Source organism: Cydia fagiglandana, chromosome 27 (assembly GCF_963556715.1).
Source record: "Cydia fagiglandana chromosome 27, ilCydFagi1.1, whole genome shotgun sequence".
NCBI lineage: Eukaryota > Metazoa > Arthropoda > Insecta > Lepidoptera > Tortricidae > Cydia > Cydia fagiglandana.
This window is the reverse complement of record NC_085958.1, coordinates 6148920-6165657: the sequence shown is the minus strand read 5'-3', so window position 1 is coordinate 6165657 and position 16738 is coordinate 6148920. Positions and strand designations below refer to the sequence as shown.

The window sequence follows — 16738 nt, the reverse complement described above, 5'->3', positions numbered from 1 at the left end:
TTATTCACGCTAAAAATGCGTCTAAAACGGTATGTATTGTCCGTGAAAATTACTTACAGATGTAGTGTGGATGTATGTAGTACATAATTGTTTTCCATCGTATTTCCTCGGAAACATTCGTATTTGTCATGCTACTTCAGTCAACCTCAGTACTTTTAGTACCGAGACTGACTGAAATAAAGGCGCGTTTGTACGTTCCCGTGAAAAACGAAGCAAAAATAATTATACGGGTTTTTATGTTTTCCATAAAGTTTTAGGTCATAATGTTTTAATATTATTTTGGAATTCACGGGCCTACAAATCCCGGTCTTGATAGGCTTGCGTGGGGATATAGATCCAACACGTAGAGGCCCCTTGGAGAGCTTTAATGTCATGTAGAACGCCTGCTGGAACCCGTTCACAGGCGCAACAAAAAAACCCATGAACCGGTCGCAGCAGGCATTGGGACTATTGTAAAAAAAGTGAATAGTATACCGGTCTATGGATTGAAGTTTGGATGGACAATGAGACTGGGCTATTGTAGAGAAGTCCGGACACCTGCCATAACAATGCTAAAACATGTTATCGAGGCATGTGGTGACTCGCCGCTGACTAGTTGGGCCCCTGAAACTGCCGTCGCGAAGACGACCAGGAGCAACATCGGTGTGAGCGGCTTAGGGTGTCGAGAGGTGTGCGCCGCTTTCTTTATTATTTTATTTATTAACATAAAAGTATACAGCTTATACAGACACAATGTCCCACAAAACAGTATTGTTTGTCGGCTTGATTCGGGAAATGAATAAGAGATACACTAGATATGAAATAGTATAGATATGTGACGTTCCACGGCAAAAGGTCTCTTATGGCAGCTGGCGCCGCGATTCGGGAAATTAATTAGAGATTCACTAGATATGAAATAGTAAAGTTATGTGACGTTCCACGACAAAAGGTACCTTATGGCGGCTGGCTCTTACGTCGCATAGCGCCGCAATAATATTGGAGCGGCGTTAAAAATAGCGTAAGCGCCAACGGACGTCTCATATCTTTACTATATCGTATCTAATTAATCTCTAATTCACTTTCCGAATCGCGCCGTTAGTCATAAAACTGAAACCGTTAACTGTTCAGGATTTTCGTAAGGTTATTCTGTAGATTTCTGAGAAAAACCAATTGTGAATAACGAAAATTCGGACAAACAATACATTATGACTTAAAACTATTTGGGATACAATAGAGACCCTATATCTGATCCTTAAAGGTATGTCAAGTCCCCAATCCGCTTTGAGCTAGCGTGGGGACTATAGCCCAAGCCTTCTCACGCATCAGAGGAGGCCTGTGCCCAGCAGTGGGACGTTTATAGACTGAAATTATTATTATTATTTTTTTTTTTAAATAGTTCAGTAATTTTCTCAGCCACCCTATTGGACCAAGGACGCAAGGTCACTAAAAGCCGCAAGCTATATAAAAGCATCACAGACGCGACAGAAGGCTGTTCGAACGCGACACAACAACGAAACGACGTGCGTGAAAAAAAAAAACTTTTTTTTTAAATACGGACGCATCCTTATTTCATATTCAGTGCGGTGTGGTGATTCGCTGAGTGTGGACGTGTTTTTTTGAACTTTTTTTTACATGTAAGTACTGAAGTTTGTTATGTGATTTTTTTTTAAGTGATTTTTTGGTATTTTTTTTTTGTTTGGAAGCCCGTTTATGTCTTTAGTACTGTAGGATTCAGATTGATAAAAATAGAGCGTTAGTATAAAATAAAAAAAAATTTTTTTTTTTGCTAAATTATAATATATACTTATTAATTTTAAATTATAAATCAATAAACATGAAAAAATATACATATTTTAAAATATCAAATTATTATTAGTTATTAATCTAGCAGTCTTATTTAATATATACCTACTTAATATACTTATACTTAATAACGTTAAAAAAATAGTCATAAGAAACTTGACTAAAGTTACAAGGTTCTAACGCATCTCGTCCGCAGTTTGATTCCCGACAAGTGTTATTTGATTAATTAACGTGAAAAAAATTATTGATTTTTTGTATTAAAATTTTTCTACTATCGAAGACTACTCATAGAATTTATATTCAAATTAAAACATTTATAATTTTCACAACATAACTATTATTAATGATTATAATTATAATATATTAACCTTGACGTTTTATTTGCCCATCGAGACCATGGGCATTGTGAAACATCGAAGTATATATTCTACTTTAACTAAAGTAAACTTTATAAACTTTAAATTGTACCTCGTTTCTTAAAATAATGGTTTTAAAATTTCCATGCAATAATGTAAGGTAAGGTGAGGTAAGACTATCACCGGGGAAAGACAAACACTAGTATGGAATCCTCATACTGTTTGACTTGTCCCGAGCTTAATAAACTATGTTGGTCTTACCCCACCTTACTTTTTAAAATATTTTTTAACTGAGCTAAAATGCATATACCGCAAACTCGGTTTACTTTGACCCCTTGAAGAGTTACTTTGACCCACATGGAAACCTCATTTAAAAGCGTCTTAAAAATATAAAAACGTCAAAGGCTAACTAAAACCAACTTCATGGCATATTTCCATAAATATAGTCCAATAATATCCTGTATCCTACGCATCTTGTTGGTAAATCTTATGTTCAATGCCCCACAGTCCTCACGACATAGGCTCGACCTAGTGTTAGGGCTATTGTTTGTTCTAAGAAGTATATTCTATAGTTAATTTTAATTTAATTACTAAAGTTTCATTTCATGTCAATTTGGAAAATAAATATATTGGTATTTGTAATATATCCAGGACCGAGTAAATCTCAATAGCCAAAGTTACCCCTCCAGAGCTAAAGTAACCCGACTTTACGTTAGGTAAAAATATGTCTGTTAGTTTTTGTAAAAATATGTATGTTAGGTAAAAATATGATCACCGGTCTGGCCTAGTGGGTAGTGACCCTGCCTATGAATGGTCCCGGGTTCGAATCCTGGTGGGCATTTATTTGTATGATGATACAGATATTTGTTCCTGAGTCATGGTTGTTTTCTATGTATTTAAGTATTTATATATTATATATATCGTTGTCTGAGTACCCACAACACAAGCTTTCTTGAGCTTACCGTGGGGCTTAGTCAACATGTGTAAAAAATTTCCTATAATATTTATTTATTATTATTTATGTTTCTTTAAAAGTAATTTATTAAATGAGTAAGATAAAATGCAGTAAACGGTAACAATTGGTCAATGCCAGTTATATAAAGGATGTTGCAAACGATTTCCATTTTAGCACCTCGACGCGATATGTTTTACGTCCAACATACAAATTGTGCTTATAAATGAATTATTGGACATTTTTCATCTGGCATTATACTAATTTGGCAGTGGGGTTTGATATTATTTATTTATTTAAACTTTATTGCACGTAACATAAAAATAATGTAAGGACTTAATGCCTAATGTCATTCTCTATTAGCCAACCATCGGGCCAAACAGAGACAAGTAAAAATATATAATATACGTGTTGGGATTAATGTAAATAAAAGTTCAGACGCGGTATTAAATAATATTAATCTATTTTAACACTACTCAAAAACTAAACTAACATAAAATACAATAGGTATTAAAAAGTAGGAATAGAATAGTTATTCAAAAAGCGTTAAAGTTTACTCGGGTAATTCCGAATGTCGAAAACTGTCGGATAATTCCGAAAAGAGACTTTTATTATGATGGAATTAGGGGTGATTTTCATCTGAATTTCGGAATTATCCGACATTCGGTATTACCCGAATACACCTTACCTGCAAAATTACAAAAACCCTAATTTAAGGATATATTGTCCTTTGATTTGTGAAATGATACAAAAAATTGTCATATCATGTATATTAATGAATTGCATTAAAACGTAGTATAATTACATTGTTAAGTTATCTACGCAATATAAAAAAAACTATTATTTATAATATCGTTAAAATATAACATAAGTCATACATTGACATGATCAGATACAGTAACTAACTACGTTTATAATATAAAACATTAGTTTAAAGTCAAATCATCTTAGAAAGTCATTTTCATATCCATAAAAAAGCTGCTTAATCATTTTAAATTATTATCCTTATATTCCTTATTATTTGCCACTTCGTACCTAATATAACCAGCTTTCAGTTTTTTTATCAAAAAATAGATTGCTCTAAAACATACAATAGGTCAAAGGGCAAAGCAAACCAAAAAAAATTTTTCGGCAATATTACAAACCGAAATTGGCAATATTTCCGAAAATTTTAAACTGATCAGATATGTGCATTTTCATATGGATATGCAAATCGCATGCAATAGTGTATTATGCTTATTTTAAGTTATTTTACACACGTTGCTAAACAGCGGTTATTGTTTGAGTTGAGACCACACTCGGGTATGTGAAATCGATTTTATGCGACATGTAACTTATGTGACACGGGTCGCAACTGGATGCTGATGAACTAATGAACTTTTAGATAAATAATATATATTTCGGATACAATCATACACAGATCGACTTAGCTCCAAAGTACCTAAGCAAAGACACTACGACTATTTGCATACTAAGATTGACAAATTATTTATACATGTGTATTATGTATTATACTTTTTATATTTTTTAATATTTACTTAGATACATAGATAACATCCATAACTCAGAATAAAATATTCGCTTATACAAATAAATACCCTTACCGGGACCTTCTCTATCGACGAGCCCATAACAGCCGTTAAACTTTTGTTATTTTTTCACCCCTTAGGCTTTTACGACGTTAATATTTTAACCGTAATGAAAAACATTTAAAAAATTAACTAGAAAACCACGCAAAAAAAATCTATAGAAAGAATATAAATATGTCAAATTATATGAAAATGTATTCCCGCGAAAGTTCAAAGTTTTAACACGATTAGCGTCGTCATGGTCAATGCTCTTTGAAGCAAATTATTGTCAAAAAATTTACTTATGCATTACAAGATGTTGATAATTTTTTGGAGAAGCAATAATATCATAATCTATGTTAAATTTTAAATAACATATCAATGAACATACGTTCTTAAACTTTCATTCTGACTCGAGAATATTGGAAAGACTAACTAGTGAGCTAGTGACTAGTATCAAATATAGTTAAAACCAACTGAATTCCTAAATAGGCGGAGTATGCGTAAATATTAGTATTGCAGATGTGCTTAGTTTCACGTGACTGGCTAATGACTATCGTAAAATTATTGACGGCAAAACGTCCACTTATACAGTCTGTGTCTGACCATCGGGCTTTAAATCCAGGGCTTAATTTTACTCGCTAAATTGAGCTAAGTACTACCAACCATAAAATCGGGGAAAAATTTTTGGCTTTTCCATAGAAAACGTCCACATCAGCCGGCCTAGCCAAGGTTACAATCGCTATCGCTTCGACAACGAAAAGCATTACGTCTCTCTATCACTCTTCCATATTAGTGTGACAGTGACAGTTGCGTTTCGATCGCTACGGAGCGTAAGCGATTGGCATCTTGGCTACGCGGCCTGATCAGCCAAAATGTATGAAACGGTGAAAATTTTTTTCGGGATTTCGGGGTTGGTGCCATAATAAAAGTAGCTCAGTTTAGCGAGTAGAATCGAGCCCTGGATTTTAAAGCCCCATGGTCAGACACACCCTGTAGATAGGTACTTGCAAACGATAAACTTGAACTCTATTATGTAGTTACAACATGTTAGCAAGCTTAAAAATTACCTTTTTTATACCACATCGGCGGCAAACAAGCGTACGGTCCGCCTGATGGTAAGAAGTCATTGTAGCACTTGAATTGTACAGTGTAGGCTTAAAATAAGACGGGGTTTTGTACATTTAGGCGCGTCGTACACTAGGATAACAAATCTAAGATATTTTATGTGAACTTTAAATAAAGAATAAAATTAGGGACAGTACACACCAGATGCATACGCAACACGCCTCCCTGCGCAGTGACGAGTGGGCTCGTAAAGTTGATTATAATTATTTTGTGTCAGCTTTACAGGGCTTTACAATATTACTCTAACTATACAGGGTGGAAAGATAAGTCGGGCCCTGGAGGGAAACTACCTTAAATCCTTAAGCTGGCTCATTTTACTTAAAGGAGACATTCCTTTATTTGTTAAAATAAACAAAACTGCATTCAAAGTATTTTTATTTTTTTCTTCAATTTGGCTTGTCAAAAAAAACCTTAAGTACTAAATATTAGATTTTATGGATATTTTGTACGACAGACGAGTGTAAGACCTAATGTTTTTTGGAGAAATGTTATCATTAACATTAACTGTATCGACTAGTGGGATAAAATTGCAAGGATTTATTTTTTTGAATTTTTTGTCGGTTCGAGTCCCGGGCGAGGCAAGCGAGTTTTAGAAAATCTTTGAATGCAATTTTGTTTCTTTTTATAAATAAAGGAATGTCTCCTTTAAGTAAAATGAGCCAGCTTAAGGATTTAAGGTAGTTTCCCTCCAGGGCCCGACTTATCTTTCCACCCTGTATAATTACAAACTAAATCAAGGCTTAAAATTAAGGCAAGTATTTCCCCGTGTTTATACATACATAAAAACATAAAATTAAAATAATTATGTAGGTATACATTTATTTACCTAGGTTCTGATTAAACAATATTAGTTATATTGTCTTTCTCAAGCATTTAATTTAATATCTATAACATATTATATGCTAATTTCGAAACCTTAATAAATAATGGAACACAACGTCCTCACATTCTTTACATCATTCACACAGTTGCGTCCACATAAATTTCAATAACAAACATAAGTCATAAAGTCATAAATTCAGGGTTACAGAAATAAAACTCTGAGTTCAACTGGTTACATGTTATGAATCATATATTTTTGAAAAATTAAAATGATAAAAGTTTATTGTATAAATTTAAACATACAGTAAATCACGACCCCGTGTCCTGAGCTTGGAAACCCTGTATTACAGGACCCAAGTTCGTTTCTTATACTAGTTTCTTAATCTTTTATCTATATATTGGATTATTAAAGTAACTATCATTTTGTTTTTCAAATATTCCTCCTGTTCTTATAAACTATTAAAATAAAATAATAAAATATAATAGAATTTCAATAGATAGCGTTTGTTCGTGACAAGAAAAAATAAATTGTTTATACGACAACGGTTTCACTCACTTGAATTTTTAGTCGCTATTGGCGACATGTTTCGGGCCCGTTGTCGTATAAACAATTTAAAATATGTCTCATGAAAGTTTAATATCAAGAAAAAATAAGTAAATAAAACAGCAAGTAACACAATAACACGGTCACGAAATGGTCCCGACTCAGCAGGTGCTAGCCTGGCTAGGCTAGCGCTGATCTTCCATCGGGGCCACGAACTTTTAGATCTATATTTCAAAAAAGAACACATTATGACTAGAATAATGTTATACAATAAAAATTAAAAAGGACGACTGACCGGATTTTGTTACAAAACCGTTTCGCATAATTGTTTTTCACATAAATTCACATAATGAGTCAATGTCCGTCAGCCTTTACGCGCATCCGTGATGACGTCACGGCTCGATTGCGTAACGAGCTGGGATCGAATCGTGCCGATAATCGACTGGAATCGATTGTGGCAAAAAGGACAATTTGTGACACGCTCCGTTTGTTTACGCTGTAATTAAGAGCTAGACATGTTTATTGTGAAAGGGTAAAAACGGGATAGAAGTGTTATTTTTAAGGACCTATTTAAATGTTAAGTACAAATAAGTTAAAGTATGTAACAACTGCCCGATTCGAGTTTAAAATATCCATTTTCCTCTGTTCTTCCTCGGGCTTCAATCTATCTCCATAACAAATTTCATCTAAATCGGTTCAGCAGTTTTAGCGCTAACAGGTAACATACAAATAGAGTACGCATTTAAAAAAAATAGTAGGCATTTTGAAATATGGGTTTCTTAGAAAAATACAAAATTTAACAGAGGTGAGGTTTCATGAATAATCATAAAAAAAATTATTAATTCGTACAAATTGCGTGTCATTCGATCATTCATGTAACTCATCCTTTAACTTGGCAGGGTATTTTTAAACTCTCATATTTTAATCACCATTTTCTATTGATATTTTTTCCATTCGAATTGGCTAAGCGTACTGTTTTAATTTAACAAAAAAGCTTTTTTTGTATTACTGCGTTAATAAATTTATTTTAGGCAATATTTCCACAGATTTTTCCGGATATTAATCAATACGGAAATATTGCCCGTACATTATTTTAATTTTATTTTTACCAAACATTTGCATCTTAATCTAAAAAAATATGAATATTAATTTTTCTTTATGAAAAACATGAAATCATTTGTGTTGAATGTAGATGGTACTTATGCGTTGCACTGTAGATTCACGCGCCTAATTATGTATTTAAGTACATATGTCTTAGTAAATATGCTCGTCAAACGGCATATAATATAAATATGACGACGATGAAGACGAGAGCGTAAGATTCATACGATTTTAGCTAAGTACATAATATAGTAGTCGTTTGCAGACATTTACTGCTTGTTAACAATTAAATACATATGAGTAAAATAGTGTTTTGATATATTAAATACATAAAAATAGTGTTTTGATATTCATATGAAAACATGGACAGATTATAATCTTTGTTTGTAAAGTAATTTGCTGACTCTATTTGGTTTCAGTTTATTATATTATAACAAATATTGTTTAATAGATTTACTAACATACTGACAGAGAAGTGATATTTAAAAATTGACAATTTTAATTTTCTGCCCCAAAAATCGTACCCTAAGTGAGTGAAATGGTATTAGATATTTATTACGAAAGTGCTCAGAGGATGTCTGCTTATTAAAAAAAAGCTTTTATTTCGGAGTTTTATAGTAAACTTATAAATAAATCACAAAAAAAGTCAATATATAAAGGTAAATAACAATAAATTAAGTATTTTTTAATACTTAGTTTAAATATATTTAAATCACATATGATACATAAATAGGGGTTATATGCGGACGAAGACTTATTTATTTATTTAAACTTTATTTCACAGTAAAAGTTGTACAAAAGGCGAACTTAATGCCAGAAGGCATTCTCTACCAGTTAACCCTTGGGCCAAACAGAGAACAAGTAGTAATAGGTGCAAGAAAAATTAAAAATACGAAAAATTAACTATTAAGCATACATTTTTATGTTGAACAACATACAATTTCAAATATACAACTTAAGCAAAAGCTTGTATGACACGTAAACATACTACATATGTTAACAAATCGTGTATCATAATTAGCATACCAATTAACTGCTATCAGATTATGCAGTAGCTGGCAATTATAATTACTGTGAATATCTTCTATATGTCAGATTACGAAATGTGCCAAGACAGGTTTTTGGATATTTGGCTTAAGTGGTATTTGGCGGCAAACCTTTGATTTTAATTTATATGTCATGAATGAATACAAGTAAATTTTATGCATAAAGATGTAGTGCATAATCATTTTCCATCGTATTTTCACGGAAACGTACGAACGTGTCTTGCTGTTTCAGTCAGTCTCGGTACAAAAAGTACTGACGTTGACTGAAGTAGCATGACAAATATGGAAGTTTCCGAGAAAATACGATGGAAAACAATTATGCGCTACATCTGTACTTCATATTTAGTCAAAAATTATTTGATATACTAAGCATATAATATACCTGAGTTATTGTTGTTGTGAATCTGTAATGTCAGTACATAAATTCCAACGAGTGAGCAAAAAAACCACAGCCATTATATTAATATTGTCAACATTGTGTTCATATTTTTGGGAGCGGTTTTACATTCTTAGCAGATGTTTTTCCAGTTGACGCATAACTAATATTAGAATATTAAAAAAAACTGGTAAGTATTCAAATAAATAATAAGTCTTGTCTGCTATTCTATTGTATTACTTGTTTAATATTTGGCTACAGATAAATTATCTGTGCTTATTACTAATGAAAGCAATGTAATTTTAAGTTTTTAGAATATTAAGGCAATAAAATTAATTGCCCGTGCAAGGACCTTATTACGTTGTATTAAAGTCTAAAATTAGTCAATTAACTGTGTTGACAATAGTACATAATATCACGTAAAGCAAATGTACGGAGCCGGATAAATATTTATACAGTGTTGAACAAAAGATTAGTATATAATTAATCAAAACAAAAAAACTATTGACATAACTATTCAATCATACTCCATTCAAACAAGAATTACTTAGCTACCGAAGGTCAAAAAAATGCAGAAAATATGACCAGTTTCTAAAAATATGGATTTCTGTCGATCATGCTATTCCGTCATCGGTATTATGTAATCGTTTTATATTAGACTTTATATGTGTTTTTGTTTATATGTATAATTCATTATTTAAAATACTTGGCATATGTTTTGCAATATAAAAATGATTGCCGGAAATATTGCCAATTTGGCAAAAAAACATTTTTGGCTGTATTTTTTTACTTTATTAATCACATCGTGTTATTTTTTTGCTGATAGGTAAAATTATTAACAACAATCATAATTCGTTTTAAAGGTGCTGCATATGGTGCTGCTTTACCGCACTAGTGCGGTAATTAGCAATTTTCGTGCCTATGTCGAAAACTTGAGGAGCCACAATGCGATACGATAGGTAATACGTAACTCGTGTTTAATGAAAGCACCATTCGGTCGTATTTTAATTTATCGCTACTCGTTGCGAATTTCTTACTTTTCGCACTATTTCCTTTACTTTAAATTTCCCAGATACATATATTTTGACTGATAATTTATTTAAACTTTTCGTAATGTATTTATCGAAACTTTTTGATTAAGTAGGTGCTAGTATTTTAATGGGTCGGCAATATGTACAGGGTAAAATTATTACCAATTTTAACTTCTGCGTAGTGACTTTATAGGTCATACTGAACAACTTTTATTAAGGTAAACGTACTAGTCCTCGACATGCTAATGCCCAATAGATGACACCTTGCTGTCACCTCCATTGAAAATGACTTAAGTTTCAAGATGACATGTACCGGGGCCCCGCGAGCACCAGTACGTTTATCTTATTGAGACCAATGCCGGAATTGTGAATAAAAATTGGCTGTCTCATAGAAATCGCGGTATTACATTAGCGGGTATGTATGAAATAGCCAAATTCATTTTCGCAATTTCGGCATTGGTCCCATAAATAATAGTTATTTAGTATGACCTATAGAGTCACTACGTAGACTATGAACGATGGTTAAAATTTCAATCTGTATAAAATTAAAAAACCCGTATGATTGCCGGAAATATTGCCAATTTGCCAAAAAAAACCCAAAAGTTCCTAGGCTACAATGACCTTATCAAAAAAATCTCAAGGAATGAAAATCTCGCCACATATCTGTATCCTAGATGCCAATGGAATTCGTGAAACTTGTTTTTAAGACCGGACCCCGTTCGCCTTTGGTTGCGTAACTGTTGCGACAGGCGAATCTTCAACTGTTGCATCCCGTGATATTTTATTAACGACTGTAAAGGCAGTTTGAGATTTACAGGCGTATTGGCGTATTCTAATTTTAATTATACCGGGTACAGGCCACATCCGGTATAATTAAAATTAGAATACGTTGCTTGTCACGCCTTAAACATAACAAAATTCGCAATACATTGCGTCTTATAATAAACTTTTAAGTTAAGGTATAATTTATCTATCGGTAACTATTATGTACGTATTATGTATGTATTATGTACTACTACGTGTATGTGAGGTGTGCAATAAAGAGTATTGTATTGTATTGTATTATCCCGAAAATATGTTTTACTTTTTCATTTTTATTTTCGACACTGTTTGATCCTAAAATACCGATTAACGCCAAATAATACGCACGATAAACAAATTAATAACAAAAAAAAAATACCAATATTTTGACTGAATAACATTAACTTTATACGCCATTTTGTTTACTACTATTTTTACTACATTTACATTTCTCTATCGTCGTCTGAATCATTCGTAGCCGTCTTCCCGATTCGAACTTTGAGATATGTCAATTAACAGATCTAGAAACGATATGGATTAGATGTGTTAGTGTCAAAAGTGACGTTTTTGTTTGAAGAAACGTCACATTTGGCACTGACATATCTAATCCTTTGAATGGCCATAGCAATCCAGCGCGGGAACGCTGCCTGCGTGATGGGCGCCTTACCAAGGGCGCAAAATTTTGATAGATATTTTTAATTTTAGTTGTAGTTAATTTTAGTTTTATGTTCATTTTATGACACGTATTATACAATAAATGAGTTTCCCTCTCTAATCCATATCGTTTCTAGATCTGTTAACTGACGTATGTTAAAATTAGAATCGGGCCGCGTGACACTATCATAACAAAGTCACATTAATACGCTCTTAGATATCACTTTCATTATTATGTAAACGGATTACATGTCCGGTACTTAATCAACCTGACAAATACTGTCAATGTAATTTGTTTCTGTTATCTGTATTATACAATATGTTGTTGTTTTTGATGTATGTTGTGGTGAAATAAGAAGGGCTATGGGGTCAGGTGGTCAGGACCCCAAGTTTGCGGTTTTATAAATAATGGTACATTAGGCATTTGAACTTTACGTTAATCGATTATTGGTTTAGGTAATATTTATAATTTTATGTAAACGTGCTTTAGGTATTTCGTTCATTGGGCATTATGTTAATTTGATGATTAGGTATTTTAAAAATTAGGTGAATCGGGCATAGGTATTTTAACATTAGGCCATTTGATTTCAGGTATTCTGTATAACCAAAAAAAACTGTAATTTTAGTTATTTTAACTTTTAATGTTTTTTTAATATGCAGTAATAAGTACTTTTGCTGTGTTAAATTCAGCAGACATTACTTTACATTTAAATAAGATGGTGCAAATACAAAAAAAAAATATTTAAATTATCTGTAAACTAAACTAATAATTATTATTATTAATAATAATTTAGCTTATATACGTCCCACTGCTGGGCCCAGGCCTCCTCTTAAACGCAAACTAAACTAACATTTAATAAAACTTAAACTATTTTTTTTTGGGTTAGTATGACTTATTTGTTGCATCAGTTGCATGACTTATAGCAAATAATTCTGTGTAAGTAGTAGTTTAAAATAAAAAGCTCAATTTACAATTATTAGTGAATTCAGAGCTAGATCTGTGGTAACTAAGTACTTGAATACTTTTTAACAATAAATATTCAATTAATAAATAACATAACCGGAAACAAAGACTAACAAGACTTTAGATAAAATAAATTCACTCGTATCGGTCCAATCAGTTTAGAAGCTATAATGCCATAGATACACATCTTAAAAATAGACCGCGTACAATCCGAACATTAGTTATCTTCGAGACGGCTCGACCTGGTACCACGCTAAACCGAATAAATTTATATATTTTAAATCAGTGATACGGCTCACAACACGTCATCGTCAGTGACAAAGACACTCGGTGTTTCCAAATTAGGCATTTTCCTTCAAATAACACATAAAAACTTGATCTAAATAATTAATCTGCATACTCGTCTTAGTATGAGCTTGAATGTAAACTAGTTTGCTACACGGTAACATTTAGCTTCGTAATCAGTAGTTTTATTACAAAATTTAGTTATTATATTTCTAAACGACCTTTTAAATAGATTTGGCGTTTCTTATTATCTTTTTAGAAGGTTAGGCAGTTACAATTTGGTGACTAGAAATTTTCAGGCCAGGATATGAGCTGATGATGAGACACCAAGGAAACATGTCCGTTCAGCATAGGATTTATTACAGTTATAGGCTGTATGTCTGTCACCAGGCTATATCTTATGAACAGTGATAGCTAGACAGTTGAAATATCACAGATGATGTACATATTTCTGTTGCCGCTATAACAACAAATATTAAAAAGTATAGAACCCTCGGTGGGCGAGTCCGACTCGCACTTGTCCGGTTTATTTCTGCCACTTCGTACCTGTCACGGTAACAAATAATTTGAAAGTCGCTAGTGATCTCACATTATTGTCACTGCGGCATAGAAATCAAATTCCTCGGCCGTACGTCAACATTGTATTGACTAATCCTAGTCCTCTAACCTCTGGTTAAATTAATTTTGAGGAAAACTCACACTTGGCTGTCGAAACTTTGGCCATTATGTCTTGAATAAATTTACAATAATCGTGAATCCGGGTTGTGAGTGTGACGCAGTAAACAAACAAAACACAATCTGTTAGATTTGTGTGTGATTCTTGGAAGTCTGTCCCCCTATAGTCTGTATCTTTAGGTATTTAAATAAAAGTAAACAAAATCTACCCTCAAATGGCTCCTTAAGCCAGTTGAGGGTAGATGAAAACATTACGTGATCAAATAATGTAGATTAAAATCAGGTCGTTCAGTGGCAGATCCAGGCGGTTTTGTATTTGGTTGGTTAACCAATAAATGTTATAACTACCCTGAAAATATACAAATTATTTGTTTACTTTTATTTAAACACCTAAAGGTACAGAGTATAGTGTAAATTCCATTCGATAGCGTGACGTGACGTACGCGTTTGCGTTAAGTGTAATTTTGAATGGGGTTTAGAGTTTCCAAAAACGTCCCGCTTGGCGAGCTATTCAAAATCCCATACAAAATGAGACTTAACGCAAACGCGTCCTCCGGTCACGCTTACTCAATGGAGACAATGTCTATTGATAGATATATTTTGAAGGAGGAGAAACATGACTTGATAATATAAAAACTCTACTAACCTAAAAGAAACTAGAGTTGGACCAAGAAAAGTGATTTTTTTTATAATGAATAATTAAGTACCTATTTGTGATTGTAAAATCGTAATTTAGAAGACATATTTAATGTACAGAATGTACCCACTATCCCAACACGACCTGTAACTTTTTGTTATTAATAAAATATTTGTATTTGTATTTGATTTAAAATGCTTAGTATTACTCCAACATTGGAGAAACATAATAAAATTTGGAAAATACGTCAATTTAAATTCAAATAAGAGAATTTATACTTATGTCTAATAATTGCATATACTTATATCAATATTTAGAATATTCTATTGTCAGCATAAAATGTGAATATTGTTTGTCAAAATTACAATCCTACATTAATCGCGTCGAAACAGTTCACAGTAATCTTTTCATTATCTTACTTAGAAATACTTATTTTTTGGCAATATTTCCCGCAAAAATATTCCGTATTAAGTTGCTTGAGAACAAAATAGATTTAGTGGTCATAATGTCTGAAAACAGCATCTGGTATTTCTGAGCTAATTAATGCCAATTTACCGTGGGATAATGATTATTTTGACCGTTTTTATTAAGCATTAAAACTAAAGGCGTGTAACCGAAGGCGTCCATTGGTTGCGTTTTAATTAATAAGCTGCGTTTAATAGTGTAGTTAAACTGGGTAATTCTGACGTTTTAGTACCTATAGCAATTAACTGGTAGGTACTCTTAAGAAATAAAATATATTTAAATCTTAGTCATGCTAGAGATCTATAGATACACAACGAAATTAGACGTGGAACATTAAAATGAGTTATTAGAGGAAATTTAGAGCTTAATTAGTGGCTGTTAAATTGTAATTAGCATTTTATTCGCACAGAAACATTTTTGTGGATCCCAAGATAACGAATAAGTATAATGTATTTTTTAAATAAACTAATAAAAAATCCGAATGAAAATCTAAATGATGCTTCTAACTTTTTCATTATAAAAATGGGCATTGAATACTTACGGTAAAATTTAATGAGTTTTTCTAAAGTTACATACGGTTATTATGAGTGATGAAGCAGACCTGTATTGATAGTATTATGTTGTTAGGTTTCTTACATATCTTAAAATACTTGTAAAAAAATTGTAACAAACTTGAAAAAGTGTTTGACCAGAAAAAACCAAACGCAACCTGGGCAATGTAACATTTTTTTTCATTACTAATTACTAAGATATTTAATAACGTAGCTCAAACAAAGTTTGGTAGTTTAAGTACACTGAGAGAAAAATCATCACCAGGAATTAAAAAACAGTTCTGTACTGGGGAAAAAAATGAAGTTTTAGTAATAATTATGGACGATTCACTATTTCTGTAAAGTTTATTTATTTCTACAAACAGCTCAGTAATCCCAAATATAATTTCAACAAAAAGATAATAGAAATTGCAAGAACTAATAGAAATTTCAAATGTCAATTTGTTCCTATTAGTTGACTCTCCTTGTCCCCGAATTAAGTTTATTTTTGTAATTCTAAGTGTGTTTTTGTTGTACTTTTCTCTCAGTGTAACGTCGAGTAGGTTATGGGATCACGAACGGGCAAAATTATTTGGTGACAATATTTGCCTAATAAAAGACAAAACAAAACAATTTGCGTTGTAATAAATACAAAAAAAAATATTGTACATTGCTAATTTTGGACATAAAATCAGCATAAAGATTAAAACGATTAAATTATATCTATGCTTTTTTATGTTATTTGCGGACTATGTTATTAAGGGTCGAAATACTCGAAATAGATTCTAACCACATTATCTATCGAAGTGTCATTGTGTTTTTATTTTTATTTCATAAAAATGTTAAGTACGACACTTAAAAGTAACACCCTTATTTGCATATTAATGTATGCGTAACTTATACTACAATACATTGTATAACCACCAACGATTCCATAACGACACATTTGTATACGTTTTATCGTTATATCACAAACATCATCATCTCATGATAACATAATTTAAACGCATATAAGAATAAG

The 16738-nt window shown here is 32.1% G+C and overlaps 1 protein-coding gene across 1 annotated transcript in view; it reads left to right on the top strand.

Moving 5' to 3' along the window:
- Positions 1–1470: 1470 nt before the first annotated feature.
- Positions 1471–16738, top strand: part of LOC134677776 (mucin-19-like) — a 77042-nt gene continuing 61774 nt past the window's right edge. The window contains exon 1 of the mRNA XM_063536204.1: positions 1471–1613. The gene's annotated coding sequence lies outside the window, so the exon portion shown is untranslated. The remainder of the gene's footprint in view (positions 1614–16738) is intronic.